Raw genomic sequence first — 22,507 nt, forward strand, 5'->3', positions numbered from 1 at the left:
GGTGGGAACACTAAAGCATTGAAAAATGAAATATGTTTAGTAAAACACACAGAACATAACTGGCTATGATCACCAGATTAAATAAAGAAGCAGAAATACTTGGTTGATTAATTCACATGGACATTTTTGCATTGAACGTTGACCTGCTAATCCAGGCAATACTCAATCACAAGCCACTTTAATGCTTATGACCTCAGACAATGAAAGCAAAGGTGGAGGTAACTAATAACACCAAAGCATGACATGTATTCAAATTAAACAATACCCAGCTATACTGGTATTAAACCATAAAAAAACATATTGGTTTATTATGCAGTCAGTTCTGCAACAATAGTGGAAAGTATAAACGCCCACGGCCATTCTTTCATTCATTTTCTATAACCGTTTATTTCAGTTCAGGGTCACAGGAGGCTGGATCCTATCCCAGCAGTCATAGGGCAATAGACGGGGTACACCCTGGACAGGACGCCAGTCTATCGCAGGGCCACATACAGACAAACATATTCACACCCACACGCACCCCTATGGACAATTTAAAGTTTCCAAACCACCTAACCTGCATGTCTTTGGATGTGGGAGGAAGCCAGAGCATCTAGAGGAAACCCACACAAACACGGGGAGAACATGCAAACTCCACACAGAAAGGCCACAGGTGGGAATTGATCCCATGACCTTCTTGCTGTGAGGCAACAGTGATAACCATTAAGCCACTGTGCTGCGTAGGATTGAAGGTAGTTTTTAAATTATTGCTTTGCAGTTCTGTTCAGTTGTTAAGCATAACCATTGGACTGACATTAATCCAATCCACCCAAAATAAATCCAAAAACACCTAACAAACAGCAGAAAGTCAAGTACGATAATATCTTTGACTTATGGACACATAATTATTTGAAAGCCAAGAATGAAAATGTTCTTTTCCATTTTCAACACTTGGTCAGATGTCCGTCACATAATATACTGTATAACTACTTGAGAAATTGCCTTAGAAAAAGCAGGTTACATCAGTGCTGAATTATTGCCTCAAACGAGCGCCAAGCTTGATGATATCTCAAAGAGCACAGCGCCATTTCAAGTTGTGTGAAACAGTCAGTATTTCCTCTCAGCTCCACCCTTCAAAGAATCCAACAGGATGAACTGAAAGTGCTCATTTTATCCCCTTTTATGGTATTTTACCCTTTGACGATAATCAACAAACAGTCCCTAATCAGGCTGTGGCTGTACTTGTTCTACCCCCATTGTGTTTCCTGAGCTCATGTTTATGAGGCTATGCCCGGTTGAGATTGAAGTCATGACTCAGATGTAAGGTTTTACTTCTGGCCGTGATCTTACAAAGGCAACCAGTTGCTTTCCACCAATCACATTAAATCATTCCCCGCTGGACAACAGACAAGCTTAGGCTCAGAAGAGGTTGTGAGTGGTCTGTAGAGGTTTTAGAACTTAACTCGTGCAATCCCAGTGGATGAATCAAGTGTAATCTAGCAAAAATGTGCCCAAAATAAAAATACTTAACATATATATCTTATTCCACTGTGGTGACCCCAAACAAATGGGAGCAGCCACTGAGCAAACAAATATATATTTACCCCCCCCCCCCCCAAAAAAAAAAAAATTAATGAAGTATATAAAATATCCCAATAACAATAGCTAACTATTTTAGTAGGTTTCTTTAGTCATAGTATTTATAAAACATAAGTTGACAAATAAAATATACTTTATTATGATCATTATAATCTGCTGAATTATTAGCCTTTCCCTCGAGCAATTAATGGGAAAATACTGAGAAAAGTGTTCCAAGGTCCTTTTAAATTATTTATATTTAATCTAGTAGCAGTTCATAATTGGTTGTGTTGCAACATTGTTTCCTTATTTTAGTTACAGACTTTATGTAATATGTTGTATAACTGGCTTGGTGCTATTCTCAAGCATGGGCGCAATTTGGTGGGGAATAGGGGGGACATGTCCCCCCTACCTTTTCAACCAGGGGGGACAGAATATGGTATGCCCCCCCCCCCCCCCACCTTCTGACATATATGTGTGTACTTGAAACATGCTATGCCAGTTTTATGTGCAAACCATGCCAGAATAGTATCTTTGTTTCTGCAAGTTTGTATTTTTAGCAGCATTGACTTGTTTACAACACCTGTTTCTTGTTTGTCACATTCAGAATTTTCTGGGACTGCATTTGCCCAGATTTGAAACCAAAAATAGTTGCCTTTAGGGACTAGTGTCTACACATAAGTATCAATGGACCATATGCTAATTTACTAAATTCTGAAAGTTAGAAAAGGAAATCAGAAAAGCTATCTGGGACCTCAGAAAGCCCATCTGCAATTATTGCTTGATCTCCAAAATCAGTCTATGCAAGCGAAATTAAATGATATAATAATTGATCAACATATTGATTTATTCTGCCTTACAGAAACCTGGTTACAGCAGGATGAATATGTTAGTTTAAATGAGTCAACACCCCTGAGTCACACTAACTGCCAGAATGCTCGTAGCATGGGCCGAGGCGGAGGATTAGCAGCAATCTTCCATTCCAGCTTATTAATTAATCAAAAACCCAGACAGAGCTTTAATTCATTTGAAAGCTTGACTCTTAGTCTTGTCCATCCAAATTGGAAGTCCCAAAAACCAGTTTTATTTGTTATTATCTATCGTCCACCTGGTCGTTACTGTGAGTTTCTCTGTGAATTTTCAGACCTTTTGTCTGACTTAGTGCTTAGCTCAGATAAGATAATTATAGTGGGCGATTTTAACATCCACACAGATGCTGAGAATGACAGCCTCAACACTGCATTTAATCTATTATTAGACTCAATTGGCTTTCCTCAAAATGTAAATGAGTCCACCCACCACTTTAATCATATCTTAGCTCTTGTTCTGACTTATGGTATGGAAATTGAAGACTTAACAGTATTCCCTGAAAACTCCCTTCTGTCTGATCATTTCTTAATAACATTTACATTTACTCTGATGGACTACCCAGCAGTGGGGAATAAGTTTCATTACACTAGAAGTCTTTCAGAAAGCGCTGTAACTAGGTTTAAGGATATGATTCCTTCTTTATGTTCTCTAATGCCATATACCAACACAGTGCAGAGTAGCTACCTAAACTCTGTAAGTGAGATAGAGTATCTCGTCAATAGTTTTACATCCTCAATGAAGACAACTTTGGATGCTGTAGCTCCTCTGAAAAAGAGAGCTTTAAATCAGAAGTGCCTGACTCCGTGGTATAACTCAAAAACTTGCAGCTTAAAGCAGATAACCCGTAAGTTGGAGAGGAAATGGCATCTCACTAATTTAGAAGATCTTCACTTAGCCTGGAAAAAGAGTCTGTTGCTCTATAAAAAAAAAGCCCTCCGTAAAGCTAGGACATCTTACTACTCATCACTAATTGAAGAAAATAAGAACAACCCCAGGTTTCTTTTCAGCACTGTAGCCAGGCTGACAAAGACTCAGAGCTCTATTGAGCCGAGTATTCCTTTAACTTTAACTAGTAATGACTTCATGACTTTCTTTGCTAATAAAGTTTTAACTATTACAGAAAAAATTACTCATAACCATCCCAAAGACGTATCGTTATCTTTGGCTGCTTTCAGTGATGCCGGTATTTGGTTAGACTCTTTCTCTCCGATTGTTCTGTCTGAGTTATTTTCATTAGTTACTTCATCCAAACCATCAACATGTCTATTAGACCCCATTCCTACCAGGCTGCTCAAGGAAGCCCTACCATTATTTAATGCTTCGATCTTAAATATGATCAATCTATCTTTATTAGTTGGCTATGTACCACAGGCTTTTAAGGTGGCAGTAATTAAACCATTACTTAAAAAGCCATCACTTGACCCAGCTATCTTAGCTAATTATAGACCAATCTCCAACCTTCCTTTTCTCTCAAAAATTCTTGAAAGGGTAGTTGTAAAACAGCTAACTGATCATCTGCAGAGGAATGGTCTATTTGAAGAGTTTCAGTCAGGTTTTAGAATTCATCATAGTACAGAAACAGCATTAGTGAAGGTTACAAATGATCTTCTTATGGCCTCAGACAGTGGACTCATCTCTGTGCTTGTTCTGTTAGACCTCAGTGCTGCTTTTGATACTGTTGACCATAAAATTTTATTACAGAGATTAGAGCATGCTATTAAAGGCACTGCACTGCGGTGGTTTGAATCATATTTATCTAATAGATTACAATTTGTTCATGTAAATGGGGAATCTTCTTCACAGACTAAGGTTAATTATGGAGTTCCACAAGGTTCTGTGCTAGGACCAATTTTATTCACTTTATACATTCTTCCCTTAGGCAGTATTATTAGACAGCATTGCTTAAATTTTCATTGTTACGCAGATGATACCCAGCTTTATTTATCCATGAAGCCAGAGGACACACACCAATTAGCTAAACTGCAGGATTGTCTTACAGACATAAAGACATGGATGACCTCTAATTTCCTGCTTTTAAACTCAGATAAAACTGAAGTTATTGTACTTGGCCCCACAAATCTTAGAAACATGGTGTCTAACCAGATCCTTACTCTGGATGGCACTACCCTGACCTCTAGTAATACTGTGAGAAATCTTGGAGTCATTTTTGATCAGGATATGTCATTCAAAGCGCATATTAAACAAATATGTAGGACTGCTTTTTTGCATTTACGCAATATCTCTAAAATTAGAAAGGTCTTGTCTCAGAGTGATGCTGAAAAACTAATTCATGCATTTATTTCCTCTAGGCTGGGCTATTGTAATTCATTATTATCAGGTTGTCCTAAAAGTTCCCTGAAAAGCCTTCAGTTAATTCAAAATGCTGCAGCTAGAGTACTAACGGGGACTAGAAGGAGAGAGCATATCTCACCCATATTGGCCTCTCTTCATTGGCTTCCTGTTAATTCTAGAATAGAATTTAACATTCTTCTTCTTACTTATAAGGTTTTGAATAATCAGGTCCCATCTTATCTTAGGGACCTCATAGTACCATATCACCCCAATAGAGCGCTTCGCTCTCAGACTGCAGGCTTACTTGTAGTTCCTAGGGTTTGTAAGAGTAGAATGGGAGGCAGAGCCTTCAGCTTTCAGGCTCCTCTCCTGTGGAACCAGCTCCCAATTCAGATCAGGGAGACAGACACCCTCTCTACTTTTAAGATTAGGCTTAAAACTTTCCTTTTGCTAAAGCTTATAGTTAGGGCTGGATCAGGTGACCCTGAACCATCCCTTAGTTATGCTGCTATAGACTTAGACTGCTGGGGGGTTCCCATGATGCACTGAGTGTTTCTTTCTCTTTTTACTCTGTATGCACCACTCTGCATTTAATCATTAGTGATTGATCTCTGCTCCCCTCCACAGCATGTCTTTTTCCTGGTTCTCTCCCTCAGCCCCAACCAGTCCCAGCAGAAGACTGCCCCTCCCTGAGCCTGGTTCTGCTGGAGGTTTCTTCCTGTTAAAAGGGAGTTTTTCCTTCCCACTGTCGCCAAGTGCTTGCTCACAGGGGGTCGTTTTGACCGTTGGGGTTTTTACGTAATTATTGTATGGCCTTGCCTTACAATATAAGGCGCCTTGGGGCAACTGTTTGTTGTGATTTGGCGCTATATAAATAAAATTGATTGATTGATTGATTGATTGTTGTCATTAGCGCCACTTCAAAAATGAAATTCATGATAAGTAATTTATCCTAAACATATGATCTGTTTTTTCAAACTTATGCAAAAACAAATCTTGAGAAAAAGCATGTGATAGTTAGTAATTATTAAGAGCCTGTTCTTTCATATTTATGAATACATTTTACCACATTGCAGTTGTTTGTTTAATGAAAACTCAACCTATCATTCTTTTTGAGTTCTACACATGTGGTGATACCTTATTTACACCAGGATGTTAATAAAATCATTGCTGGCTATTCTCAGAATAAAGTACTTATATCCACAGTTTCAAATTTTATAAGTCAAATGGTGTCCACTTTATGGTCTTCTCAAAACATTAAAATTACCGTTCTGGATGCTCAGAATACATCTGAGCTTATCTAGAAACCTTTGGCTTCTGGGGGCCTAAAGCGGCCCCCAGACCCCCGGCCTATGGGCTTCGGCCCTGCGGGCCTCGCACTTTGTCCCCCCCAATTTCTAGTTCTAAATTGCGCCCTTGTTCTCAAGGTCAGGGCTACTTCACTTTAGCAAAGTGGCCATTCCAAAGGCAAGAATTCATACTTCCATGACTGGCCGCTCGGTGATAACGCACTCAGTCTGTTGTTGTTTTATTGAAATCAGCCATTTTTCTTATTGTCTCTAACTTACTTTTAATGGCCAGCTGACAGCTCTCACTGCCTGGAATGATGAGATTTATACACCAAGCTGACCTGTAATGAACCATTGTACATTAAATTGACTTTATAGACGAGATTGACCCGTTTGAAAAGTGACCAAATTACATGTACGAGGTCTATTAGAAAAGTATCCGACCTTATTATTTTTTTCAAAAACCATATGGATTTGAATCACGTGTGATTGCATCAGACAAGCTTGAATCCTCGTGCGCATGCGTGAGTTTTTCCACGTCTGTCGGTTGCGTCATTCGCCTGTGAGCAGGCTTTGAGTGAGGAGTGGTCCAGCCCCCTCGTCGTTGTTTCATTGCCAGGAAATGGTGGAATGATTTGGGCTTTTTTTCCATCAGAATTTTTTCAGAAACTGTTAGAGACTGGCAGCTGGAAACCATTAGAAAAATTTATCTTGCTTTCGGTGAAAATGTTACGTGCTTGGTAGAGAATAAGGAGTGTTACTGTCGCTTTAAGGACGGCCCCCAGCGGCTGTGGGGCGTGCCGCGCTCCAAAGCCGCCATCGACAAGCTGAACGACTACTTCATTTCTAAACGGATGGCTGTCTGGATCCGTGACCATCGTGTGCCATTTCTCTGGTTATCACAAGAGCTGGACATCAACCATTTTCCGGCAGATTTCACTTTTAACAAGAGATTTTGTCATGGAAAGCCGAGCGGAGGCTTCGCGCGTCACGATGGATTTGCTACTGGAGCAAAACAAAACCAGCTCCGTTTTGGTCTCACAGGATGGCTTTGAGATGGTGTTCAGACAGCTGTCGGTGGTTTTTCCATCGAGTGATTATCCGAGAAATTGTGGATGTGCCTTGACATGCTAGAACATGTCCCGTGAGGATTCATCACGGCGTTGCTTTGCGCCATGCGGCACCGCCACGACGAGAGAAGCCTCCGCTCCTCTTGACAAAAACTCCTGTAACAGTGGAATGTGCCGTTCATTTCCAAACTGGACGCTGTGTTTTATCCGGGACGTCGTCTGACTAGCACAGGAATTGTGAAAAGACGTGGACATCAGCACTTTTTCAGCACATTGAGACAGACGTGCGGAGGAATTCTGCGTGTCGCGGCGGTGCCGCATGGCACACAGCAACGCCGTGATGAAGCCTCACGGGACATGTTCTGGCATGTCCAAGCAAACTGAATGAGAGTATACTGATTTGGAAAGCACAAAAGACTTCCAGGTAGCATTATAACTCTTCTGTCCTTGAGGGCGGCCATATTGCTGAGTCACTGCGCTCCGCTGTCAGCTGTGGCCCTGGGTGGAGAGTGGTAGGATGAGTTGCTGCTGCTCCGTAATGAAGGCTGGCGCACACTGAGTGGGTTATCAATCACCACCATCACTCCTCTCTAAGCCCTCCCTGTGGTATTAGCAACACACAGACCTTTAAAAGAACATTAGGCTCCCAGTCGTATCAGTGGAGGACACATCACCCTGTCCCAGCCAGTCAGTAGAATACCTCACTTTGCACACTCTTATTAAACCAATCAAATCAGGAGGTGAGAGATGATGTCTTAAAAGTAGTTTCTACTAACATATAAAAACATTTCCTATGATCTAATCCCAGGGGTTAATTCTGAATTATTTGCATTTGTTTTTTGGGGTATCTGCCAGCAGAATTAGGACATAAAGACTTGTTTTCAGGCGGTACAATAAGGATACACACAAGGCACAAGGGAGCATCTCACTTTTAAACAGATCTCCTCTAATCACTGAAGATTATTGTAATGCAACTGCAACCTTAAAAGAGGACCCTTTCCAGGGAAAAAAGTGAACATGCAAAGGTTTCCAGATTCAAAAAAGAGGATTTTTGACCTTAAGTGTGGTGCCTTAGTCACAACTCTACAGAACCACCAAGTCAACAGTGGGAATTATACGTAGTAGAGCACCTTGTGTATATCTTCAAGGTGGGACTAAGATATCTGCAAATCTATTATTCATGAAGAAGTAGAACATTGTTCAAGGAAGACAGTCTGTTTTTTTCTTTCGGGTGCCCTCTGTCACCTGGGGTCACCACAGCAGATCAGATACAGATCTGCATTGGGATTAGCAACATATTTGACTCCAGATGCCCTTTCTGACAAATCCAGTTCGGCTTGGTGTTCCCAAGCAGTCTTGCTGCCAAGTACTAATCATAAGGGAACATTAACTTTGGCATTTTGGCCATGCGGCATATTTCCTATGATCCAGGATACCAGTGCCTCAGCTTTGAGGTCTCCAGTAAATGGAAAGATGCAGCATGCCGGTGCCTCAGTGCAGAGGACTCCAGCAACTGAGAAAGGCCAATGGGATGCCCAGATTTTACCTGGCTGCGAAAGACAGATACCTGCTTTTGAGAGGTGGGGATAGACCAGTTGGAAATGGTAAATGGCCTGTATTTATATAGTGCATTTCCATCTGTATCAGAAGCTCAAGGCACTTTACAGTAATGCCTCACATTCACACACACACACCAATGTCAGGGTGCTGCCATGCAAGGTGCCACTACATACCAGGAACAACTTGGGGATTAAGGACCTTGCCCAAGGGCTCTTAATGATTTTCCGGAATGACAAGGGTTTCAACCAAGGATCTTCTGGTCTCAAGCGCAATGCTTAACCACTAGACCATCACTGGGTTGTCTGCTGACCAGGACCTGGGGTGGTTCCGTGGTGAGGTCCAGCATCTACACTTGCTCCCAGAAGATTCTTAAGGCACCTTGACACTTGCACACATTTAACCTACGCACTGCCACGCAATTCATTGTGCCAGTGCGACCCTCTGTGCTCCGCTGGATGCTACACTTTGTGCCGCTGGACACTGCGTTATATAAAATAATAATTTGTAGTGGATTAATCATTTGCTCTCAGAGTTTGACTGATAAAACCACCATTAATCGCTTCCGGAATCTCACAGAGGAATTTTCTACAGCTGCAGCTTTTTTCCCCTCTCTCTCTCTCCTGTGCTTCATGATGTAGAGAATGCATTTGGAATAGTCTAAAAGGTAATTATTTGTAATATTTATATTGTAATAGCTTGGCAAAACATTCCTTCTTATGAGTACCTGTAAAACTATGTTTATGATAGATTTAACATCTCGTCATAATTGTTCAGATGAGCTGTGCTGTGATGCGTTGTGCTGACGCAATGACTCGCACTAACACTCAGAGTTGTTGAATTGTTTGTGCAATGTTCACATGAAGTTCACATAATCAATGCATGCAACAGATGGAGAACATTTTAAAATTTTCTTTGCGCACTTGCAAGAAGCCACGCACAGTTTACAACTGTTTACAACGAGTTGACTCTCTGGCATGGCAGATTGCATACCAGTACCCAGATCAAATTCGTGCAAGTGTCAAGGCACCTTTACAAAGCCTGCCTTTGATTTGCATGTTGTAAGTTGGTGAAATGGCTCCACTACATGTTCTATGGCAAAACAAAACCTGCCAACTCACCAACTTAAAGACAAACTGTGACCACCTGGAGCTTGTCTGAGATATCCACTCTCTGACTGTCCTCTTGTAAAACTGTATGCCAATAACTCAAAAAATGACTTCACACATCTTAACAAGGCAACGTTCATGCCAATAACTCCCGCCATGGAAACAAACGCCCAATAAAACATGCTAATGATAGGCAAGTACAAATGTTACATTATCTTATATGTGTTGGCCTACTTATTTTAGGCTTAACACTGATGTCATCTTTTCACAGCAAAGCTTTTTATTGTGCTCTAAATGCAGCTGCTGCTGGTCCGAGAAAGCGTTTTTGTTGTGACGCACATTCTAGAGCAGGGGTGGGCAACGAGGGCCGAGACACTGCAGGTTTTCCTTGCAACCAATCACCTCAGCAGGTGGGTTGCTGATGAGCGTCTCCCTTGAACATAAACACCTGGTTCTCAATGAAATCACCTGCTGAAACACCTGAACATTAATGAAATCACCTGCTGAGGTGATTGGTAGCAAGGAAAACCTGCAGTGCTTCGGCCTTTCATGGCACATGATTGCCCACCCCTGTTCTAGAGGATAGTAGAGAAGCTTGAATCTTTGACTGGACTGGGTTGCTTGACGCGAGGACGTTTCGCTTCAAATCGCAGAAGCTTCCTCAGCTAAAATTCTAGCTCTGGTAGTCTGACTTCTGTCTTGACCCTTGTAGAGAAGAACATCTCTACAAGCTAGAATTTTAGCTGAGGAAGCTTCTGTGATTTGAAGCGAAACGTCCTCGCGTCAAGCAACCCAGTCCAGTCAAAGATTCAAGCTTCTCTACTATGGAAACCACCTGGACAACTGAGAGCCTTCACAGAAACATTCTAGAGGATACGAATTATGAGTAAGAGCTCCCCTAGTGTTCGGCCATCCTGCTCAGCCTATGGAAGGGGAATCACTTTGCAAAACACTCAAAGTATAAATGGAACCTATTCCAGTATCCACTTTTTCGACTCCATAGCAAGGTAGAATAAAAAATTTGTAGCCTGTGTAATGAATACTCTATTGGCCAAAGAAGCAATTGCTGTACTAAATATCAATCAGTCATCCTACGTAGGCTTCAAAGACAACTCAGGAAAAAAAAAAAGAAGAAAACCCTGCACTTTCCACACTAGAAAAAAAAACATATTTTTGGATTTGACAATTATATGAGCAGTTGGATTAAATTTCAAAGTTGGAGGGCACAGTCAATTATCCCGCAGGAGCAATCTGAGTCACATCTGATGACACTTTAATTGCAATTTTTTGATGTGAAACTGGATCGCCTGAGGGATTTATACGATACAGCTACAAAGCCACACTGCTACTCTTAATGTGACGTGATTTACACTAAAACTGAAGCGGCACTAGTACCTCCACCGAGGCCCAACAGTCCTTGTACAGTCTGAATGAAAGCAAAACAGTGTCGGTAACTGTGAAACACTTAATTCTAACAGCAGAAAAGCCTCTGGCTTTCCTCTCATCCATGTCTGTGTCGGGCTAATATATAAAGATTTTACATGCTTAGTGAGCAAGAGCTGTCAGTTCATATCCAAGCTTCCAAGCTATAGTCCCTGGGGAAACATGTACTGAAAAGAGAGCACTGTATGTTTAATGATGATGCACATGTCAAATTGTCAATAGATATTAATGGAGGATGGAGATGTTTTCATACACTCCCACCCATAAGGCTAAAAAGAGAGATATACAAAATCACTCCATCAATGCATCAATCACACTTTCTTGTGACTATATTAATTTGTAGAAAAATTCTCTGAATTTCACTAAATCTGAACTGAGAATCCAAAATGAGCATATTTCACATAAGTGCAAGTGTGAACATAAATCAGGTTTCAACAATCCTCACTTCGACCGTTATGCGTGCTCCAGAAAAGAGCCATCAGAATGGTTCAAAAGGCAGGTTTCTATGACCATACTAACACTTTATTCATAAACTCCTGCCTCCTAAAACTTCCCAATCTGGTAGAATTTCAGACAGCTCTGTTAATGTATAAAGCCAGACACAAACAACTACCAGATAACTTACAGAAACTCTTCACTGATAGAGAGGGGGGGATATAATTACAGGGGAAACCTTAACTTCAAAACCAGAATTGTTCAAACAGCTATGAAGAGAATGTGCATTTCAGTTAGTGGTGTAAAGGTTTAGAATAAACTTAGTGAGATGAGCTGAAACACCCTCCAAGCACGAGTCTGTTCAAGAAAAACTCAGACTGATTATTTTCAACAAGTACAGGGATGTAGATACGAGGTGAACACTAACAATGTATTTAGTAATATAATGGTACACAAATAAAATTGGATGACTAGTCTAAACCATCTTTAAAAAAAACTGCTGTCTGTAACAAAACCTTGCATGACTTATAGGAATCAGGATGACTATCTAAGGTAATTAATGAACACTGGAGAAGGGGTAGGATTAAATGAGTTATACGTCTTCGTACCCCTTTTCAGACATGTTGAAATGGGTGTATGTGGATTCATATGTGTGTGTAGGTATATTATATGTGCATAGTATGGGTATATAGACAGGGTATAAACATTAGGAAAATATTTATTTAATTTACTATTGATTACCTTTATTTATTTTATTTGTAAATATTCACAAAAAAGGAAACATGAACATAGAAAAAAAATCTTGACTATGTGTATATGTAAATATGTTTATATGTAGGTATGTATGTGTATATGTATAGATATATTTAACTCTCTTTAGTGTTAAAGATATGTAGATGTGGGTGTATTTATAATGTTTTGTTCATGTGATTTTTGACATGTCTGGAATAAATTAACCTGAACCTGAACAAGACTACTAATTATTGTACTTTATTATCCCCTGTACTGGAATGACTTTGCGTTACACAAATGGAGACTCACATGAAGAGTATCACTTCCATTTTGGCCATGTGGTGTGTTTCTTTGGGCATAATCCAGCACACAGGTGCCTCAGTGTTGAGGATCACGTGGGCTGGAAAAAGCCAAGAGGGTGCCACATTTTACCGGGGTACAGCAGACAGATGTTTACTTTTGAGAGAGGTGGTGATTGATATATTTTCCATACAGTATCTGGGGTGGTTCTGTGGTTACAGTGAATATCTCCTAACTGATCTATCAAGGTGATCATGTAACCACAATTCCAACTGAATGCCATCACACAAAATCCTAAAAGCCTTCTAGATTCATTGGCACTGCCACCTTCCACGCTCACTGCCACACAGATAAAGGCGGATTCATCTTCGATCCTCACGTTACATGGACAGTGAAAAAAAACCTCTAAACCTCTCGCAGGATGAGTGAATGTTCTTGTTTAGTGGAGAACTCCCACTCAGGGGAAGAGCGACTGAGTTCAGTAGAAATTGAGGTGGAATGGAACAGAGTCAGCAGCTTGTTCAGTCAGGCCCGGTGACTAAAGCACCTCCTCAGAGGACTCATGGCTGAAGCCCTTTTCTGTGGGTGTGTGGACACATGTGAGACAGAGGTAAGTGGCAGCCCACTCAGATCCTACCAGAGGTACAGCTTCTACTTAGTGTCTTTACAAGAACAATATTTTACAGCATAATTACCCAACAAGGAGGCCACATTTTCAGCCAAAACAAAAAACTGAAGACTATCTCTCCATCTAACTATCTATGAGGAAGAACAGAGTCCATTTCCTCTTGTTGTACATCTACTGGTTGCCTGGGAGATTGGAAAAATTGGGTAGATAAATGGAGGCAGAAGCTGTTAGCTAGCTAGCTAAATACATAAGCAGAACAAGGTGGGTTGCCACAGATTTTACCTCAGCGCCCTCTGGTGGTAGGTTTTGGCCAATGAAAACGTGGCGGAACAGTACAAATACCTGCAATTTGGTCGCTTTTCAAAGAGGTCAGACTCGTCAGTAAAGTCAATTTAATCTACAATGTTTAATTTCAGGTCAGCTTGGTGTATAAATCTCACTGTTTCAGGGAATGAGAGCTGTCAGCTGGCTGACAGACGCAAACTACAGACAAAAGCAAACCAGCTGATTTCAACAGACAAGCAATACATCATCAGGCAGCCAGTTGCGGAAGTATGAATTCTCGCCTTTGGATTTGCCACTTCGCCAGAAGTGATGTGTAGTTGCACCATCCCATAGACAACTTCCAGGTCCCATGATCCTTTGCGCTTGTGGAGTGGTTCCGGTCGCAAGCTAACATGGCATCACATGGAGATTATTTGTTTCCTTGCAGTTATCAGGAAATTAAGGACCTTTTGGGATGGGAATATCGATGGCATGCAGCTTGGGTGTGACTCATCCTGGGATTTGAGGGGAAAAAACAGCAAATCCATATATACAGTACATTAACTTACATTTCAATACCTTTGATGACTGCATTTCATCCTGGTATGCGTTTCTTTTCCTCGTGCATGAAAAGCAGTGACGCCGTTTTTGTTTTACAACCGGTGACTTGAACTGGAACCACTCTGAGCATGCAAGGGATGGTGGGACCCTGAAAGACTCTACAGCTACACAGATATCTTTATTTGTGGTTTTGGCAATAGCAATTACAATGACTAGAGGGGACAGAATCCCATTCCCGTGATTTTTCATCTGCCATTTTGGGAGAGGGTAACCTAGCAACCAGAAGGAAAGACTGCCCAGGATGTCATTGCCAGATTTTTCAGAAAATAAACAAATAATGTTAGACTTGAGTTTGTCACATCTGATGTGAAACAAATGTTTTAATTTATTCCCTTGAATAAATTTTTTGTATTTATTTTTTGACATTAATGAGAGCGTCTTTTTATTTTATTTTTGATCTGTGTGTAAATAGTTAATGTTAAAATATTACTGTTTGGTGAGGTCCTCTGGAATGATTCCTGGTAAACGCTTGTGTGCTAATTATGTTCATTAAGGAGTTTGAAAAAATGTATCTGGATAATATTTATCCATCCATCTATCCATTTTCTTCCGCTTTTCTTCCACAAAGCACATGTGGATTGGTTTGGCGAACTCCCATGAACCCTCGAGCACCTCGTGGAGGATGTAGAGCTGGTCCAGTGTGCCATGACCAGGACGAAAACCACACTGCTTCTCCTGAATCGGAGGTTCGACTATCGGTCGAATTCTCAAGTACTCTGGAATAGACCTTACCGGGGAGGCTGAGGAGTGTGATCACCCTGTAGTTGGAACACACCCTTCTTAAACAGAGGGACCACCACCCCGGGTCTGCCAATCCAGAGGCACTGTCCCTGACCGCCACGCGATGTTGCAGAGGCGTGTCAACCAAGACAGTCCCACAACATCCAGAGACTTAAGGTACTCTGGATGGATTTCATCCACCCCAGGAGCCTTGCCACCGAGGAGCTTTCAAACCACCTCGGTGATTTCGGCCTGGGTAATGGATGAGTCCACCTCTGAGTCCCCAGTCTCTGCTTCCTCTTCGGAAGACGTGACGATAGGATTGAGGAGATCCTCGAAGTATTCCTTCCCCCAGTCAGGGTCACTCTGAATTGAAGTGAATTAAATATTATCCAGCCCTGACCCTGACTGGATAATATTTAATTCACTTCAATTCAGAATCTTTACCGGCATGGGAAACATTTCATTACATTGCCAAAGCAACTGTCCAGAAAAAGTCAAATATAAAAAAAATTATACAAAAATATATCAAACAACTATAATATCTAAAATATGCAATAGTGTGATTTTTTTTTCTTTGCAATGAGCAATGCATTAAGGTCTGACAAAAAAAGGAAGTCAGTTTTATCGTTTCCATAAAAGAGACATTTTGGGAAAATGTCTAAGTTCAGTATTTTTTTTTTCATGATGTTTATTATCCACATGACTCAGTAGTTTTCTTTCTTTTTTTTTTTTTGTCAAAACATACTTCCATTTAAACTGATGTTTTTACATCTTGTCACCAAACAACTCTAAAGTGGTTTGTCCAAGTGGTGTTGTCCAAGATGGTGGACCGGCTCATGCGTTGTTTGATAAAATGGAATATGTGCAGTTTGGAAAATCAAGTTTGAAGGGATTTTAACAAAGGTATATTTAAATTTAGCCCTGTGACAGACTGGTGTCCTGTCCAGGGTGCACCCACCTGCTGGGATGGGCTCCAAGCTGCCCCCCAACCCTTAATCTGAGTATGTGGTTGAAGAATGAGTGAGTATTTAAAACTACAAATGTACCTCCGCTGAAGTCCAACATCTCTTCCTTATTGTAATAGCAATGCCAGTACATCAAATTCAGAATTCCTCAGTCTGCTGCCCTCACTACATATCTTCCCCCAAGTACTTTAATTTTCAGGCTTAGCTCAACAAGCTCAGTGAAAATAGGCTAATTTATTTTTTAAACTCTGGAGTCATGGATTGAGTCTCCAGGTTATCAGTTCAGCTCAGGTGTCAGAGGCAGGTGCTGGTGTTGCATGTTGCAGCGTCAACTCCCTGAAGGAACCACTTTGTATCCTACAAGTTATCCACACAGGCAGACCTGACGTCCATCATTATCGCCAAAAAAAGTAATCGTCTACCTGCTGAAGCCTCGGCCTGGTCCATTCCTTGAGGTCCTCAGAAATGACACACCATCATGCTGGATCATGGCCACTGCAATTTAAACTCAACTTTCTGTCTTTCAATGTCTTTTCAATGGAAGCCATTGAGTTCCTGGATCACACCAGGAAGTCATGAACACAAAGGGACATACAGACTATTTCACAGACTCTGCAATGAAGCAGTGGAGGGATTTTTGGATACAACATGTACTGTAAGACAAACAAGTGTAGGTCAAGTGGGAAACCAAAAGTGCTAAAAAGCCCAAGAAAATAACATCACAGACAGGTACTTCACTGAAAACAAGCCACACAGAAAACACCCTGAATGACTTAGGGCACACATCCTCACTGATTTGATTAAATTCAGCGCTGACTCCTCTCATCATAAAATAAGATTATGGATTGTTCTTCAAGTTCACACAATAATGTCAATGAGATTATGCATAATAAGTATACTGACACATCAGGGGAAACATTTCTAATGTAATTCAAAACTCACTATGAAGAACATTTAACGTACGAACACTTATTTTTTAAAAAAGGTTAATTTATTCCAAGTATTAAACCCAATCGATCTATATGCTATATATTGCTTTATTCATTAATCTGTCTATTATTTGTCAGTAATCAATTCATTGTTTATAAAATGTCAAAAAATGTAAAAAAAAAAAAACATATATGAATTTTCCACAGAGCAACTCAAGTGCATTAAAATGTCTTCTTTGCCTTTTTTTAATAAAATCGAGTTCTTAGAAAGTCAAGTGCAAGGCCATCTGGGATGCACCCGAGCAGACTGTGTTATCTAACCAGGAGGAAATACCAATGCAAAGCATGGCGCTGTGTGCAAAAGTGTTGTATTTAGTGTTCAGTGTTCATAAGCATTGTGTGGTCTGAATATGATATCAACCAGTCAGAGTGGCACCTGTCCTTCAAACTGAACCAGGTACACAGCTCTGTGATACTGAGGTAGCCTCAACTGAAATGACTTCTGGCACCTTAAGGGATTAACTCCAATCTGACCGAGTGCACAGTGAACAGCACCACCAAAGCTCCCTGAGGTGAAGACCACAGCGTTTTGGTTTTTTTTTTGCCATGAGTGTTTTCTCTTGCTTTGCTTCATGCTTTCATGTTGTTAATGTCTCTCTCTGACAGACAAAATGACACAGAGAGAGAAACAGAGACAGCTTTCATAAAATACGAGATTGTGTCTCCCTCATCATCATTTCATTACTCCATTGCAGGTGACTGGCAATGATATGCACATGTGTTATGAAGAGGACGCAGTCACCGAGCATAAAAATGACAGCTGTGTCAGCTATAAGCTACCAATGATACGTAGCTGTGCTACTTTGCGCGAGGTGTATTGTAGGGCCCAATACACTCTCACCTCCTGGGGCTTCTACATATATTTATTGTTTTAAGAGATCAGAAAGAAAAATGCTGGATTTCTTATACTAGCACTTCTTAAATATGATGCTCCTTAATCTAAACCTGAAAACAAATATCTATAAAATCAATAAAAATATAAACACACAAATTAGTGGTTTGGTTAAGTACTCAATGCATTTAATGGTAAATGGTAAATGGACTGCATTTATATAGCGCTTTTCCATCTGAATCAGAGGCTTTACAAATAATGCCTCACATTCACCCCGATGTCATGGTGCTTCCATACAAGGCGCTCACTACACTCCAGGAGCAATAGGGGATTAAAGACCTTGCCCAAGGGCCCTTAGTAATTTTCCAGTCAGGCTCGGATATGAACCCAGGATCTTCTGGTCTCAAGCCCAATACCTTAACCACAAGACCATCACCTCCACCAGACCATCACCTCCCCTTTAATATAATACAACTTAATTATCACTTTTACAGCCAGATTAACTGCTCCAGGCGGATTTACCATGATGTGTGAGTTTTTTGATTTCTATAAATGGCTTAATAGGGTTATTATACAAGGTCTGATAGAAAAGTATCAGACCTTTTCATTTTTTGCAAAAACCATATGGATTTGAATCACGTGTGATTGCATCAGCCAAGCTTGAACCTTCGTGCGCATGCGTGAGTTTTTTCACGCCTGTCGGTTGCGTCATTCGCCTGTGAGCAGGCTTTGGGTGAGCAGTGGTCCACCCCTCTCGTCTGATTTTTATTGCGAATAAAAGTCTGAACGATTTGGAGCTTTGCTGCATCAAATTTTTCCAGAAACTGTGAGAGACCTCCAGCTGGACACCATTCGGAAAATTTAGATGGCTTTCAGCGACAATTTTATGGGGATTACACAGATTAAGGAGTGCTCCAGCCGTGAGAGCACGGCGCGCTCCGAGCGCCGATCGACAGGCTCAAACCCCACTGAAACAACCAGATCATTTCCAACATGAAGGCTTTGTTGATCGTGTGAGTATCCGAGAAATTGTTCATGAGCTGGACATGCCCCAACATGTCCTGTGAGGCTTCATCACGGCGTTGCTTTGCGCTATTGCGGCTCCACCGCGATGCGCGGAATTCCTCCGCACGTCTGTCTCAAAGTGCCGAAAAAGTGCTGATGTCCACGTCTTCCGCAATTCCTGTGCTAGTCAGAGGACTTTCCCGGATAAAACACAGCGCGCAGTTTAGAAATGAACGGCACATTCCACTTTACAGGAGTTTTTGTCATGGAAAGAGGAGCGGAGGAATTCCGCGCATCGTGGCGGAGCCGCATGGCGCAAAGCAACGCCGTGATGAAGCCTCACAGGACATGTTGGGGCATGTCCAGCTCATGCACAATTTCTCGGATACTCACATGACTGAAAAGCAACCGGAAGCCGTCTGAAAGCCACCTGAAAGCCGTCCTGTGAGACCAACACGGAGGTGGTTTTGTCCTGCGCCATGAGCGGCACGGTGGCGCATCCCTCCGCTTCTCTTTCCATGAAAAAAACTCCTGTAACAGTAGAATGTGCCAAAAAAGTGCTGATGTCCATGCCTTCTGCCTTTTTTGTGAAAGTCAGACGATGTCCCGGATCAACAAAGCCTTCACGTTGGAAATGATCTGGTTGTTTCAGCGGGGTTTGAGCCTGTCGATCGGCGCTTGGAGCGCGCCGCGCTCTCAGACGCTGTGGGCGGTCTTTAATCCGACTGGAGCACTCCTTAATCTGTGTAATCCCCATAAAATCGTCACTGAAAGCCATCTAAATTTTCTGAATGGTGTCCAGCTGGAGGTCTCTCACAGTTTCTGGAAAAATTTGATGCAGCAAAGCTGTTGGGAAAGTGTCGTGACACGGACCCACAACAGGGGGCGCAAATGAATGGTCAATAGATGAGCCAAAAAGTAACAATTTAATGTTGTGAAGGTGCACAACGAACACACAGACAGTCTCAGAATCTGATAACAGTCAATTCACAAAGGTGACGTGTGGGCAGGCTCGAGGATAGAAGACATCTGTCCTGAGAAGAGCCAGAACCACACGATTTCCGCCGCCACCGAACCTGGTGAATACTGGAGCCGCCAAGTCCCGAATTCCCAGATGATCACCGTCCCCGACTGTCGGATCTGGTACTGCTGGCGAAGAACAAAGACAGTCAAGTGTGGGTGTGTGTACACCCCGTAACAACAACGGTGGGAATGCCACCTCCACCTTTAACACACACTCGTGCAGCGTCTGTTTAACCACTTATCTGATGAGACGAAGGACGAAACAGTCGTGACCCACGCCGGTCCTCTGGTAAGACAGCTGCAACACAATCAATCAATATAGGCAGAGAAAGTTACCTTCATAGAAGTATGATATCTCGGCGATGAGGTGGAGATGACGTCTGGGTTTTATGGAGTGCGATGATGAAGAATGAGTGACAGCTGTCAGGAATTAATGAGTGACAGCTGTCACTCCCGGCTGTGTCCGTGGCGGCAGCGCCCTCTCGTGCCTGAAGCCCGCACTTCAGGCAGGGCGCCCTCTGGTGGTGGGCCAGCAGTACCTCCTCTTCTGGTGGCCCACACAACAAAAGCTCCAAATCGTTCAGACATTTATTCGTAATAAAATTCCGACGAGAGGGGTGGACCACTGCTCACACAAAGCCTGCTCACAGGCGAATGACGCAACCGACAGGCGTGAAAAAACTCACACATGCGCACGAAGGTTCAAGCTTGGCTGATGCAATCACACGTGATTCAAATCCATATGGTTTTTGCAAAAAATAAAAAGGTCCGATACTTTTCTAAAAGACCTCGTATGTCCTCTTTTTGGGAACTACAAAAAGCAAACATTTGTCAGTTATTTAAAATCCACCCCAACCGTATCCTTGTGGTGCCATTGTGACGGAGGCCAGCAGGAGTCGCTGTGCATGTGGTAATCAATTGGCCTCACACCCCTGACAGGCAAAGGACTCTCTAGACACTCGGACCAGAGCCTGGGTTTCAGCCAACTGGACGGAGCATCTGCCTCCCTTGCCGGAGGAGGTGTGTTGTCCCAAGGGTCCAAGTGTGAGGAGTCACAATAGAAACACAATGTAGATGAGAGAGTGTCTTTTTGAACCACTGAAATATTGCAGGCCAGTCTCATGTTTTTTTGTCCTCCCGTCACAAAATGATTCAAATTTTCGTGATGAGGTTTTTTTTAACTATTACTAACCCCACTCCTACCCTCAACCCTAACCATAACCTCCCGACCCCCACACTGCACTTTTAATTACGTGCAGCCATCACGGAATGAATAGAATGAATCCCATGATGAACATTTTGCACTTTTCGTGACAATATGACGAACCAAAAGATGAATGTATATTTCGTGCTGCTGAATCATAACAATCCGTGAGACTGGGTTGAATATTGCTAATTAAAAGGGATGTTAAGTTTTGTGGAAATGTTTCAAGCTAGCTGACCTTAAAAGTGGTGATACAATCCATTATTTTGTGTTTTACATTTTTACTTTGCAGAATTTTTATGTTTGACTTTATGACATGACAGAGCAACATTTAATTGAACAAAATGTTGTGAAAGTGTAGTGACATGGACCCACAACAGGGGGCGCAAATGAACGGTCAATAGATGAGCCAAAAATTAACAATTTAATGTTGTGAAGGAGCACAACGAACATACAGACAATCTCAGAATAAGATTACAGTCAATCCACAGAATTGACGTGTGGGCAGGCTCGAGGATAGAAGACGTCTGTCCTGAGAAGAGCCGGAACCACACGATTTCCGCCGCCACCGAACCTGGTGAATACTGGAGCCGCCAAGTCCCGAATTCCCAGGTGATCACCGTCCCCGACTGTCGGATCTGGTACTGCTGGCGAGAACAAAGACAGTCAAGTGTAGGTGTGTGCACACCCAGTAACAACAACGGTGGGAATGCCACCTCCACCTCTCACTCAATATGCTGATGAATTTACAGTGATCCCTCAGAGGAAAAGAGTGCCATCCTGCACTCACTCAGCCTCCACAGGAAGAGGGACCGGTACTCCTGCAAACACTCACAATATACAGCTTATAAGTAAACATAAATGGCTGAGGATATTACCTCCAATGAAGTACGATATCTCGGCGATGAGGTGGAGATGACGTCTGGGTTTTATGGAGTGCGATGATGAAGAATGAGTGACAGCTGTCAGGAATTAATGAGTGACAGCTGTCACTCCCGGCTGTGTCCGTGGCGGCAGCGCCCTCTCGTGCCTGAAGCCCGCACTTCAGGCAGGGCGCCCTCTGGTGGTGGGCCAGCAGTACCTCCTCTTCTGGCGGCCCACACAACAGGACCCCCCCCCCTCAACGGGCGCCTCCTGGCGCCCGACCAGGCTTGTCCGGGTGTCGATGGTAGAAATCGGCCAGGAGGGCCGGATCCAGGATGAAGCTCCTCTTCGCCCAGGAGCGTTCTTCGGGTCCATACCCCTCCCAGTCCACCAAATACTGGAACCCCCGGCCCATTCGACGGACATCCAGGAGCCGGCGCACTGTCCAAGCCGGCTCCCCGTTAATGATCCGGGCAGGAGGCGGCGCCGGACCGGGAGCACAGAGGGGTGAGGTGTGGTGAGGCTTGAGTCTGGACACATGAAAAACCGGGTGGATCCGCAGTGAAGCTGGGAGTCGGAGCTTCACTGCGGCAGGACTGAGGATTTTGAGGATCTTGAATGGTCCACTGTAACGGTCCTTCAACTTAGGGGAGTCCACTTGGAGGGGGATGTCCTTCGTGGACAGCCACACCTCCTGCCCGGGCTGGTAAGCAGGGGCCGGGGATCGCCGGCGGT

General features: G+C 42.6%; 1 protein-coding gene across 4 annotated transcripts in view; it reads right to left on the reverse strand.

Moving 5' to 3' along the window:
* tmem108 (transmembrane protein 108) overlaps window positions 1–22,507 on the reverse strand; it is a 142,648-nt gene that overhangs the window by 66,934 nt on the left and 53,207 nt on the right. The gene's annotated exons all lie outside the window — the stretch shown is intronic.

This window comes from Thalassophryne amazonica, chromosome 1 (assembly GCF_902500255.1).
Source record: "Thalassophryne amazonica chromosome 1, fThaAma1.1, whole genome shotgun sequence".
NCBI lineage: Eukaryota > Metazoa > Chordata > Actinopteri > Batrachoidiformes > Batrachoididae > Thalassophryne > Thalassophryne amazonica.